The sequence below is a fragment of the Pristiophorus japonicus genome, chromosome 5 (genome assembly GCF_044704955.1).
Source record: "Pristiophorus japonicus isolate sPriJap1 chromosome 5, sPriJap1.hap1, whole genome shotgun sequence".
Lineage (NCBI taxonomy): Eukaryota > Metazoa > Chordata > Chondrichthyes > Pristiophoridae > Pristiophorus > Pristiophorus japonicus.
Genome location: NC_091981.1, coordinates 244,760,055 through 244,772,809, shown reverse-complemented (window position 1 = coordinate 244,772,809; position 12,755 = coordinate 244,760,055). Strand labels below are relative to the sequence as shown.

The window sequence follows — 12,755 nt, the reverse complement described above, 5'->3', positions numbered from 1 at the left end:
TAAGTGCAGCCCTGCGACAGAGCATCTGAAATCTGTGTGAACAGGGTAAGCAATTTTATATCCTTCACCAATCAGATTGATGAATTGTTACCTGCAATGCAGAATCTGAAGCAGAAAATGTCAATTACAGTATTGAATTCAATCAGGTACAGAAAGCAAAATAAAGACAAGAGAAGAGAAGAAAAATTGGATTGAGAGAAATAAGAGACCAAGAAAAATTACTAACATTTTTTATTGAGATTTTTATTTTTTAAAGCTTCCAACAACAATTAAATTCTGATGGACTGAGCTCCACACTTGCAAAAGTTAATTTTCAGTGCCAGAGAGGTTGTCAAGCAGTAATGAAGACTTATCACGTTGTTGAAAGGGTACTTACATTAACTTTATCTGGCAAGTTTAGTCCATATTGACGAGGTAATTACATGAAATTCAATACATTTGAATGGTGAGTCAGACGGCAAGATACCGTTATCGCGCAACCTCTGGAGGAGCAGGCTTGCTGTCCGATTTCCATGAAAATAATGGCGATGCTGTTCGCCACACTGTTGTTAATTCTACCACAAAATCCGGCACTTTGTGTGACCTTCGGTATTACAGCCTTGCATGCTGCTTCTGGCAATAAAAATTCAAAATTGAATACAAACAAAAAAGTATATTTTTGTTATGTCATATGGAAAACAACATTCACATTCATCACTTAAATGCTGCTTGTATATGGCATTTATAGCAAAACTGTAATTGGGGTTGCTGTATGGAATATACCAATCAATGTTAAGAATGAGTTTTATTTTCTATTGACTTTCATAAGTTTGCACTGTATCAATGCTGTTGGAGGGAAGCTGCAGTTGGTACCAGGACTAAAATTTCACAATTGTATCTTGCCCCTGGCTCCCCAAAGCCTTTCCACCATCTACAAGGCACAAACCCAGAATGTGATGGAATACTCTCCACTTGCCTGGATGAGTGCAGCTCCAACAACACTCCAGAAGCTCGACACCATCCAGGACAAAGCAGCCAGCATGATTGGCACTCCATCCACCACCTTCAACATTCACTCCCTCCAGCTACACAATGCACTGCAGCAACTCGCTAAGGCTTCTTGGTCGGCACCTCCCAAATCCGCGACCTCGACAAATTAGAAGGACAAGGGCAGAATAGGAACACCATCACCCCAAGTTACACACCGTCCTGATTTGGAAATATAGGGCCCAAGTTTCCACATGATTTGCGCCTGATTTTTAGGAGCAACTGGTGGAGAACGGACTATCTTAGAAATCGCAATTCTCCACATTTTTTTTTCTGCAGTTCTAGTCAGGTAGAACAGTTCTACTTTGGAACAGAATTTTTTCTTCAAAAGGGGGCGTGTCCGGCCACTGACGCCTGATTTGAAAGTTTCCACAGTGAAAACGTACTCCAAACTAAAGTAGAATGGAGCGTGAAGATTTTTGTAGAACTGAAAAAACCTGTTCTACACATTAAAAAATCAGGTGCGGTTACAAATTAGGCGTCCAGAACGAGGTGGGGGGGAAGGGAAGTCATTAAATTCTATAATAAATCCTTATTTATACTTATACAAATATTATACAAATAAATCCAACCTGAATAAACATTTATAAGCAAAGAAAAGATTAAATAAACCATCTTCCTACCTGTGTGAAAGTGCTTTAGCCAGGGAGAATTCTGCAGCCGTTCGTGCCGCTGAGCGGGAGGGGGGCGGGGGGGGAGAAAGCCGTTCGTGCCGCTGAGCGGGAGAGGGGGGGGGGGGAAGGAGAAAGCGGTTTGTTGTTGTGGAGGGGAGGGAGGGGAAGGAGGGGAGGGAGGGGAAGGAGACAGTGGTTGTTGCCGCGGAGGGGAGGGAGGGGAAGGAGACAGCGGCTTGTTGCCGTGGAGAGAGGGGAAGGAGACAACGGCTTGTTGCCGTGGAGAGAGGGGAAGGAGACAGCGGCTTGTTGCCGTGGAGGGAGGGGAAGGAGAAGGAGACAACGGCTTGTTGCCGTGGAGGGAGGGGAAGGAGACAGCGGCTTGTTGCCGTGGAGGGAGGGGAAGGAGACAGCGGCTTGTTGCCGGGGAGGGGAAGGAGACAGCGTCTTGTTGCCACGCAGGGGAGGGGAGGGAGGGGAAGGAGACAGCGTCTTGTTGCCACGCAGGGGAGGGGAGGGAGGGGAAGGAGACAGCGGCTTGTTGCCGTGGAGGGAGGGGAAGGAGACAGCGGCTTGTTGCCGTGCAGGGGAGGGGAGGGGAGGGAGGGGAAGGAGACACAGCGGCTTGTTGCCGTGGAGGGAGGGGAAGGAGACAGCGGCTTGTGGCCGTGGAGAGAGGGGAGGGAGGGGAAGGAGACAGCGTCTTGTTGCCACGCAGGGGAGGGGAAGGAAAGGAGACAGCGGCTTGTTGCCGCGCAGGGGAGGGGAGGGAGGGGAAGGAGACAGCGGCTTGTTGCCGTGGAGGGAGGGGAAGGAGACAGCGGCTTGTTGCCGCGCAGGGGAGGGAGGGGAAGGAGAGAGCCGTTTGTTGCCGCGGAGGGGAGGGAGGGGAAGGAGACAGTGAGAAGGGTAGCCTCAGTGCTGATGTGCGGATGGCAATGTGATTTTATTAAAAAATGTTCAAAAATTAAACAGCTACAAAGAACTACAAAAATGGCCGAGTGCCAATGTTTTTTCACACTGAGCATGCGTGAACGCTCCAACGCGCACGCGCAGCGTTGCCGGCAGGAAAAAAACTAATTTAAATAGTACCCGCCCCCTCCCACTTACAAAATCGGCGCGAGTGTAGGCTCCGCCCCCCTGGGCGCCGCGCCAAACAGACAAGGAGCTGCAAAGCGCTCGAATAGCGCGTTTTTTTTCTGGCGCTGTTTTAGGCGCGGAAAAAGGGCGCCCAGCTCGGAGGGGCGCCCGTTTTTTATCCTGTGGAAACTTGGGCCCATAATGCTGTTTCTTCATAGTTGCTGAGTCAGAATCCTGGAACTCCCTCCCTATCAGCACTGTGGAAGTACCATCACCACACGGACTGCAGTGGTTCAAGAAGGTGGCTCACCACCATTTTCGAGGGCAATTAAGGATGGGCAATAAATGCTGGCCTTCCCAGCAATGCCCACATCTTAAACAAATTTTTAAAAAAATTGTTGAAGCTGTGATCGAATTTGTAATCAACACAAGTGATTGGAAACAAAAATAACAGTGTGAAGAACTGGTTAAAATCTGTAACTGGAGTGAGTGCCAGTTCTGGATTTGAATCAATATATACTTCAGAATTGAAGATGTCAATAAATATTCATCAATTAAATTCTTTTGAAACAAGAACTCTGCAATAAATCAGATTGGCTTGACGAGTTTAGACAAACAACTAATGGGTCAAATGAGGGTAAATTGCTCAGTGAAACAATTTCCACTTACTTGAGAAAATTATGAAGCTGGGAGCAGATTTTGATCCCATCCATCTGGGATGTATTCACACTTCGTTCTGAAGTGAAGGCACAACGCTGTGATCCATTACCACACAACATTGTTGAAAGGAATTAATGCTTTTGTCAAACCTATGAAACGTCTTGTGTATAGTTTTCTTTTTGCATATTGGATATTTCCACTCTTCTTCCAGTATCTTATTGGCCACACTAACTTGAGATGTCCGAGCAGGCAAGTGTGTTCCCTGTCTTATGATGATACTTCTTTAAGTGGAATGTTGGTGATGTGCAGGAGCAGTTCAGTCATGATTCTCCCTTCAATTTTCATGCCTATTCTCTGTGGGGTAACGTGGCTTCTGCATATTACCATTGATTTTCATAGCTGAGATTGGGAACTCCGTGAGTGGATTGGAATGTAATTCACGCACGAATGCTCCAAAGAGTAGCACTGCATTGCTGGATTGTGATGGCGATGCCTATTCTGAATCATCCAGGTACATGATATTTTTGAACTTTTCCTGATCTTGCAACTCTCTTTCTTGCCCAACTGATGGCTTGAGCTGGAAAAAAGAAAAACTGACTGATGATTCTGAGAAAATTATGGAGGAAAATTATGGCATTCTTCAGAAAAAAAAAATCTAATTTGGGTCTGGGTCCAATTCACTAATCTCATGGTGATATTTCCCAAATGCTCTTCCGGAATGGTGGAGGTTACAGTTATATTCCAAGAACGGAGAAGCAGTATGTGGTTCCTCAAAGCTATTTCAATTGTTTTTCCAAACCTACAATTGAGTGTACAAAATCCTGAACCCATGGATTGCCACAACAGCACTGCAGTTTGGACGAGGTGACACATTAGGTTTACACATCGGCAGATGAGCAACCTTTGAAATATATACATGCATAAGTGGGACTACACTAACCTGTTGAAGTTTAATTAATAGCTACATCAAAGCTGTGACATCCTGGATTTTTGGCCTCTGATCTCCCCATCCAGCAATAAAATTCTTGTCCCAAAATATTGACAATGCAAATACTGTTGAAATCAACTGGACATATATTTGCGTCTCCTCTCACATATTTCAGATGATGATATTCAATTGATAAGCATCAATTATGAACTTTTGGTTCAGCACAAGGGAAACCCTATCACGAATAATTTCCAAATAACTACCATTGTTTCTTGTAGGCAGGTTTGAGAACTTCAGAAGGAGGTGATTTGGCCCGTCATGTCTGTGCCTGCTCTTTGGAAGAGCTATCCAATTTAATTCCACACCCCAGCCTTTTCCCCATAACCCTGCAAATTAGTCCCCTTAAAGTACATGTCCAATTGCCTTTTTGATATTTCCTGTGGAATCTACTTCTACCACTCTTTCAGGTCATACTTCCAGATTTCAACAAACTTTAAAAAAAAAGTCGCTCCCCTCTAGTTCTTTTGCCATAATTTTAAATCTATGACCTCCACTGACCAACTTGCCAGAGGAAACCGTTTCTCCCTTCTTGCTCAACAAAACGCCTCATGAGTTTGAATACCTCTCTCTTTGGTTTCCCCATAACCCTCTCTGCTTTAAGGAGAACAATCCCACCTTCTCCAATCTCTCCACGTCACTGAAGTCCCTCATTCCTGGTACCATCATAATCAACCTTTGTACTCTCTCCAGTGTCTTGACATCCTTCCTATAACATGATGCCCAGAATTTTACACAAGGTTTCTTGCTATTCTCTGCCTCCTTTCCCTTCGCCAATTAGTTACCCAATTTACAACCGTCCTTTTAATACCATGTGCTTCTTTGTGGTACTTTATCAGATGTCTTTTGAAAGTCCATATGTAGAAGATCTTGCACTACCTTCCATCAGCCCTCTCTGTTACTTCATCAAATAACTTATTTAGGTTAGTCAGACATGATTTGCCTTTACTAAATCTGTGCTGACGGTCTCTTATGCTTCTCCAAGTGAGAATTAATTTTGTCCTTGACGATGGTCTCTCGTCATTTTCCCATCACTGGTGTTGGACTGACTGGCCTGTAGTTACCAGGTTTATCCCTCATTTTTTGCAATCCTTCAGTCCTCTGGCACCACTCCCATGTCCAAGAAGGATTGAAAGATTGTGGTCAGAGCTCTTCTATCTCCACCCTTGCTTTGCTCTGCAACCTAGGATTTAGTATCCAGAGCTTTCACCCACTTGCCCAGGACCAGTACTGTCGCATTTTAACTGCAAATGATAATAGCCCTCATTTTAGTGATTGGCCAAATAAAGCTGCCATGATGCGGAATCTTTGTTTGACTAGACTTTCAACATCTTATTGTGCAGAGTTGCAGGGTAAAGAACAAAGTGTTTTTTTTAAATCAGCTGCTGGAAATCTGAAAACAAATTAAAAGTGCTGGAAACACTGAACTGGTCATTTGGTACCTACGGAGAAAACAGATACGTTGATATTTTGGGTGTGGTTCTTCCATTATAACTGCAAGATATTAGGCGGAAAAAGAATTGGTCAATGCTTCACAGTGCCCATCCATCTTGCCACAAAGAATGTTGCCGCTTCCTGAGTTATAATGCAGATTTAACCTTTATCTCTTCAGCAGATCTATACCTGATCAATTGGTGCCAAGAATATGAGGGACTCAACTGGTAATTTTGTAGACTGTAGGGGTTATCATTATTGTTGCATAGCCTGAGTATAAATTGGTCCTGTTTTACATGAATGTAACCTGTAGATTTCAAATAAGGAACACTACAGTATAATTTATCACCTTAATGTTTCAACAGTCTGAAAACCAGAACTGTTTGTCAAAATTCTAGTAAGTCACATGTTAAGATCAAATAACTGTTTTAATTCAGTGCTGCAGAAATATCTCATTGATTTGTACGAGATACATTTTTGCAACTTGTGGACCTCAGCCAACACACAAGCAAGACATTATACAATTCGTTCTCCTTGGAAATGTGTATTATCAGCCGGAGAATTGTAGTTGGCACACAGTTAAGTGTGTTTTTGAGGGGAAAAGAAGAATGTATGTAGTGATTGTATCGTATTTATGTCCTGTGTCACGGAGGGTAAAGTGTCCATGAGATGATCAGTCAGCTGTAGAAGGGTCCTCTTAGCATAAAGATCAAAGTCCGATTGTGGGCCTCGAGCTTGGATTTAGAGTTGTTTTTTTTTGTCAATTGCTGATGCGCAGTTTTCGAGTGATAGCGCACACCATATTATTCATTGTATTGATTTAAACTGATTTACTGAAGTTCGATTTTGTGATGGGGTCGCTGTATTTTATCTTGATTTTAAAAAAACAAAACAAAATCTGCTTTCAAATGCTGTGCTACTTTTTCACATTTGCATTGGACTGCTTGTGAGTTACTTTCTACACCATAAATCAAACATTAATTCCATGTTTAATTTTTGATCAATGATTAAGCAGTTAGCTTTTGACAATCTGAAGGAATTACCGAACAAATGGCCCTGCATCCCTGGAAAGACTACAGTTGTATAAATCTACATTCCACTCTGTTTCTATTCTCTGCTACGCACAAAAAGTTCAACTTTAGCTGAACTGTTAGCAAAGAGCACTCTTAACTTCAATTTGAATTAACAGTTAATGAAGTTATGCAAAAAAAGCCATGTGCTGTTTTATTAAAAATTCCAATTCATATTACTGGATGTCAGTTTGTTTGAGCAAAATAATCTTTGAATTAACAGAAGGAGACTGTATTGGTTTTAGAATTAAGTATTTCGACAGACTTTACAACAACAACAACTTGTTTTTATATGGAGCCTTTAACATTGTAAAACGTCCCAAGATGCTTCACAGGACGTTCAAAAACAAAATTTGACATGGAGCTACATAGAGATATTAGGGCAGATGATCAAAAGCTTGTCAGAGGTAGCTTTTAAGGAGTGTCTTAAAGGAGGAAGGAGAGGTAGGGAGGCGGAGAGGATTAGGAAAGGAATTCCAGAGATCAGGGCCTTGGCAGCTGAAGGCACGGCCATCAATAGGAGAGTAAATAAAATCGGAGATGCTCCAGAAGCCCGAATTAGGAGTGCAGATATTCAGGGGGATTGTAGAGCTGGAGGAGATTCGAGATCAGGAGGGGCGAGGCCATGGAGGAATTTGAAAACCAGGATGAGAATTTTGAAATCAAGGCATTGCTTAATTGGAAGCCATTGTCGGTCAGTGAGCACAAGGGTGATGTATGACTGGGTCTTGGTGCAAGTTAGGTCGCGGGTAGCAGAATTTTGAGTGGCCTGAAAAGTTTAGAGGGTAAGACCGTGGGAGGCCAGCCAGGAGTTTGTGGAATTGTCAAGCCGAGAGATGATAAAGGCATGGATGAGGGTTCGGCAACAGATGAGCTGAGGCGGGGGAAGAATCGCCTGTGTAAAATCGCAGTGTCCCGGAAGTGGAAATAGGCGGTCTAAGTAATAATACGGATATATGGTCGGAAGCTCATTCCAGAGTCAGATAGAACATCCAGGTTGCGAGCAGTGTTTTATGTTAAAAGTAACTGAGCATCTTTTTTCTCTTTTTAGAACAGATTTTAAGAAGTCAAGGTTGAAATCATAACAGCTTGGATCCCAGAAGAGGCCTATTTGCTCTTCACCTCAATGTTTGCATCCTCATTGTCAGGTACAGTATCTCCCTTTTGTAATCTATATTGGTACCAGCGTGACTTTGAGTTGAAATGGTTGCTATTTGAAATAAATTATGCCGTTGAAAGATGATGCTAACGATACTAGCATTTAGAATCAAGTAATTGCTTAATTTTACAATTTGTTGATTTCCAAATCTAAAAATGCATGAGCTCCCAATAAGTGACATACTGTTTCTCAGTCTCTTGCAATGACTGAAAGTTTTGTATTACAGATACGTTAATGATTCAATCACAATCCATGCTCTTAATCCAATGATTGATAAGTATATATGATTGATTGACAGATTGTGTGTTATGCTTAAAAAAAATTACAATAATTGGGCAAGTAATGGGAAGGTTTTCTCTAGTGGTATGAGGTTATGTTTTCATCTGCGATTTTCCAAGTGATGAGTTCCTAGTCGCCACAATCCCAGCATTCGGAGGTGCTGAATGGATACCAACAGAGCGCGAGTGAGGTCAGGCCACTTCGCAGTTATAGAGTGGCATTAATGGAATTATAGGAACTGGCTACCTGCTTGTTCTGTTGTCCAGTGAATAGTGCATATTTTTTCACAACTGGGATAAATACCAAAAATCTCTCTCCCAGAACACCAAAATTCATTATTGAGAGTAACATTTTATAGGTGATCAGATAAAGCAGTGTATCTCACATAAGAACATAAGAAATCGGAACAGGAGTAGGCCATACGGCCCCTTGAGCCTCCTCTGCCATTCAATAAGATCATGGTTGATCCGATCATGGACTCAGCTCCATTTCCCTGCCCGCTCCCCATAACCGCTATCCCTTTGTTTAAGAAACTGTCTATTTCTGTCATAAATTTATTCAATTTCCCAGCTTCCACAGCTCTCTGAGGTAGCAAATTCCACAGATTTACAACCCGCAGAGAAAAAATTCCTCTTCATCTCTTTTAAATGGGCGGCCCCTTATTCTAAGATCATGCCCTCTAGTTCCAGTCTCCCCCATCAGTGGAAACATCCTCTCTGCATCCACCTTGTCAAGCCCCCTCATACTCTTTTGCGTTTCGATAAGATCACCTCTCATTCTACTGAATTCCAATGAATAGAGGCCCAACCTCCTCAACCTTTCCTCATAAGTCAACCCCCTCATCTCCAGAATCAACCGAGTGAGCCTTCTCTGAACTGCCTCCAAAGAAAGTATATCCTTTTGTAAATATGGAAACCAAAATTGCACGCAGTATTCCAGGTGTGGCTTTACGAAAACCTTGTATAGCTGTAGCAAGACTTCCCTGCTTTTATACTTCATCCCCTTTGCAATAAAGGCCAAGATACCATTTGCCTTACAGATCACTTGCTGTACCTGCATACTATCCTTTTGTGTTTCATGCACAAGTACTTCCAGGTCCCGCTGTACTGCGGCACTTTGCAATCTTTCTCCATTTAAATAATAACTTGCTCTTGGATTTTTTCTGCATAAGTGCATGACCTCACACTTTCCAACATGGTATTCCATCTGCCAAATTTTTGCCCACTCACTTCGCCTGTCGATGTCCTTTTGCAGATTTTTTGTGTCCTCCTCGCACATTGCTTTTCTTCCTTTCTTTGTATCGTCAGCAAACTTGGCTACGTTACACTCAATCCCTTCTTCCAAGTCGTTAATATAGATTGTAAATAGTTGGGGTCCCAGCACTGATCCCTGCGGCACCCCATTAGTTACTGGTTGCCAACCAGAGAATGAACCATTTATCCCAACTCTCTGTTCTCTGTTAGCTAGCCAATCCTCTATCCATGCTAAAATATTACCCCCAACCCTGTGAACTTTTATCTTGTGCAGTAACCTTTTATGTGGCACCTTGTCAAATGCCTTCTGAAAATCCAAATACACCACATCCACTGATTCCCCTTTATCCACCCTGTTCATTACATCCTCAAAGAATTCCAGCAAATTTGTCAAACATGACTTCCCCTTTATAAATCCATGCTGACTCTGCCTGACCGAATTTTGCTTTTCCAAATGTCCTGCTCGTGTTGCTTTAATAATGGACTCCAACATTTTCCCAAGCACAGATGTTAGGCTAACTGGTCTATAGTTTCCTGCTTTTTGTCTGCCTCCTTTTTTAAATAGGGGCGTTATATTTGCAGTTTTCCAATCTGCTTCATAGAAGAAGTCCTAGTACCTTTTATGTTTGCACTTTCTCTTATTCCCCTCAGCTGCTTATTGGCAATATGAGTTTGCAATAGAGTATAACTTTTCCTGTAGCAGCATGTGTGACACTGCAGACGATCCTTCTCGTGTAGTGTACAAAAGAATATAGTGCCCTCTGCTGTTTTTATTGCAGTAGGATTTGCTTTACAGACCAGCACTTACTGGACTTTTTTTCCCCAATGTAGTTAAGACCAGTTGTGGGTTTTGAATGTTGGATTGTGTGCTTCATTTTGTCTGTCATAAAAGATCTGGCTTGTTTTAAAACCATTATATTATGTGTTATTCTTGTAATAAGTGGTAGATTTTGATCACATTCTGATTATCATCGGCATTTTTAAAATCAAGTTGAATTGGGTAAAACATTTTATTTCAGGTCTATTTTATAAATGTCAAGTCTATATATACACACCTTGAAAGATTTTTTAGAATGAAATTATTCTGCAATACCATCATACCTTCCCTCTGTGTTTTATCTTGATCTATTGAAAGGAAAGCTGTATTAATAGATTCCCTGAAACTTTAGTTACATTGGGCTAGAGTTTCCCGAACCTGTTTATCTGGCGCCCTCACCTGAGGTACGCCGCTTTTGTCCGCCTCCAAGTGTCCTGAAAAAAAGACGTCTGTATTCTGGCTGCTCCCCAGTCTCTCATTAGTCGTGGCGCAGCGTGGCCCAATGGATTGGGGGCGGAGTCAGGTCCCGGCGCTGAAAACAGCGCCGGGACCTGGCAGGCCGTTTCTGCAAATTTGCGCAGGCTGTGTGGGAGGGGTCCGAAGCACGCCGTCCTTAGCCTTGGCCGAATGGGCTCCCTCATCAGCGGCCTGCTGCGTTCCCTAAGGTAGGAGTTCTATTTTTTATTTGTTATTTACTGGGTGATTTAGGTGCAGGGTTCCTTCTATTTTATTAATTAATTGCTTGTTAGTTTTTGTGCTTTGTTTGGTGCTTGGTGGTGCTTTAAATGTAGTTACTTGCGCCGATTCCTTAACTCAAGGGAAGGTTTTTCTGTGTGGACAGAAGTGGCAATGTACGCTGGCCTAAGTTAGTTTGGAGCAACTATTTACTGGCCAAACGCCTAAAATAGGGGTAAGTGGCTGGGAACACCCCTTTTGGGGAAAAAAAAATGAACGGATAAAAAACCTACCGAACTAACACACTTATACTGGCGCAAATTAAATAGACAGAATTGCAACCAAAAAGATAGTCCAGAAAAACCAAGTTGTTCCAAAAAAAAAGAGCAACTCCTGGGGAAACTTGGACTCATTGGGCTAGAAATTGGTCTTTTGGCGATAGCAGTATTTTGTTGACATTTTTCGCTAAAAATACCGTTATTTTTTAAAGGCAAAAAATTAGCCCAATGGTAAAAATCGGCGTTGCATGAAGATTCACAGTGGAAACTGCGGTCCTTGCCAATTTTAATCTGAGGCCGATTACCGCTAAAAAGACGGGCCCATGGGAGGGGAGAAAACACACAGATGCAAAAAACGAAAAATAATAAAACATTCACAAGACACTTATCTCGTGAATCACTGAAAGAACTTAAAAATAAAAACTTTAACTTGCCTTTTTTGCACGACTTCATACTTAGCGCTGTTTCTGGGGCTGCCAAGCAGGCTTTTCTGTGTTTTTTTCCATGCAAAATATGGCTGCGCCGAACAGCCAATTTAAAGTAATAGCGCTTTTTGTCGTCTTGCACGACGGTCTACTTTTCAGCGGTATTTCAAAACATCGCCGAAAAAACAGGCACAAGGCTGCCCAATTTCTAACCCATTGTATTAAATGAAACCGACTGCAGTTCACTGCATAATAGAAACTGGTCTTAATCACAATTTAGAAAAAAACTAATTTTTTCCAAACAGGTGAAAAATGCACTTTTGAACCAGCAATAACACCTTGGGCGGGGATGGGGAGGGAATGAAGTGGGATATATCCTTTTTCTATTCATTTTCAAATTCTTGGAAATCAGACTTTTGGCAAAAAAACCCAAAAATTACATTATCTACTATGTGATTCATTCCCTTTTCTCTGCTGTTTGCCAAATGTATAGCTATAATGTATTGACCTGTTGCATTATGCTCTTTTTAACTGTTCATGTGCCAGCTATGTTCCTATTCCATTTTTGGTGTTCCAATAATGCTTTTCATTGAGTCCCTAATCCATCCTCAGAATTGCGCAGGAGTTGCTCTGCTTTTTTGGAGCACCTTGATTTTTCTGGAATATCTTAAAAATCCACATTTTGCACATTCAATTTGTGCCAGTGTCAGTACGTTAGTTAGGATTTTTTTTAGTTTACTTTAGTTTTTCTCAAAAGGGGGCGTTACCAGCCACCTTTAGGCCAGTTTTGGCCAATTCGGCCAGCTAATAGTTACTCCAAATCTACTTAGGACATCGTATGTGGCCGCACAGAAAACCCTTGCGGAGTCTTAAGAAATCAGTGCAGGTAGGTACGAATGACTTGACTGAAGAATGTGAATAGGATCAAACAGCTGTACAGGACATCATATGACAAACTTCACAAAGTTAATTTACTATACAACAGAAGCATTCATGGAAG

At 42.1% G+C, this 12,755-nt stretch overlaps 1 protein-coding gene across 7 annotated transcripts in view; it reads left to right on the top strand.

The window, feature by feature from the left end:
- The window catches only part of mpp7a (MAGUK p55 scaffold protein 7a), a 544,364-nt gene that overhangs the window by 113,523 nt on the left and 418,086 nt on the right, over positions 1-12,755 (top strand). For 6 of the 7 annotated variants that reach the window (XM_070881484.1, XM_070881489.1, XM_070881487.1 and 3 more), the window contains exon 2: positions 7,921-8,017. The gene's annotated coding sequence lies outside the window, so the exon portion shown is untranslated. The remainder of the gene's footprint in view (positions 1-7,920; positions 8,018-12,755) is intronic. The other variant, XM_070881483.1, reaches the window with a different exon arrangement.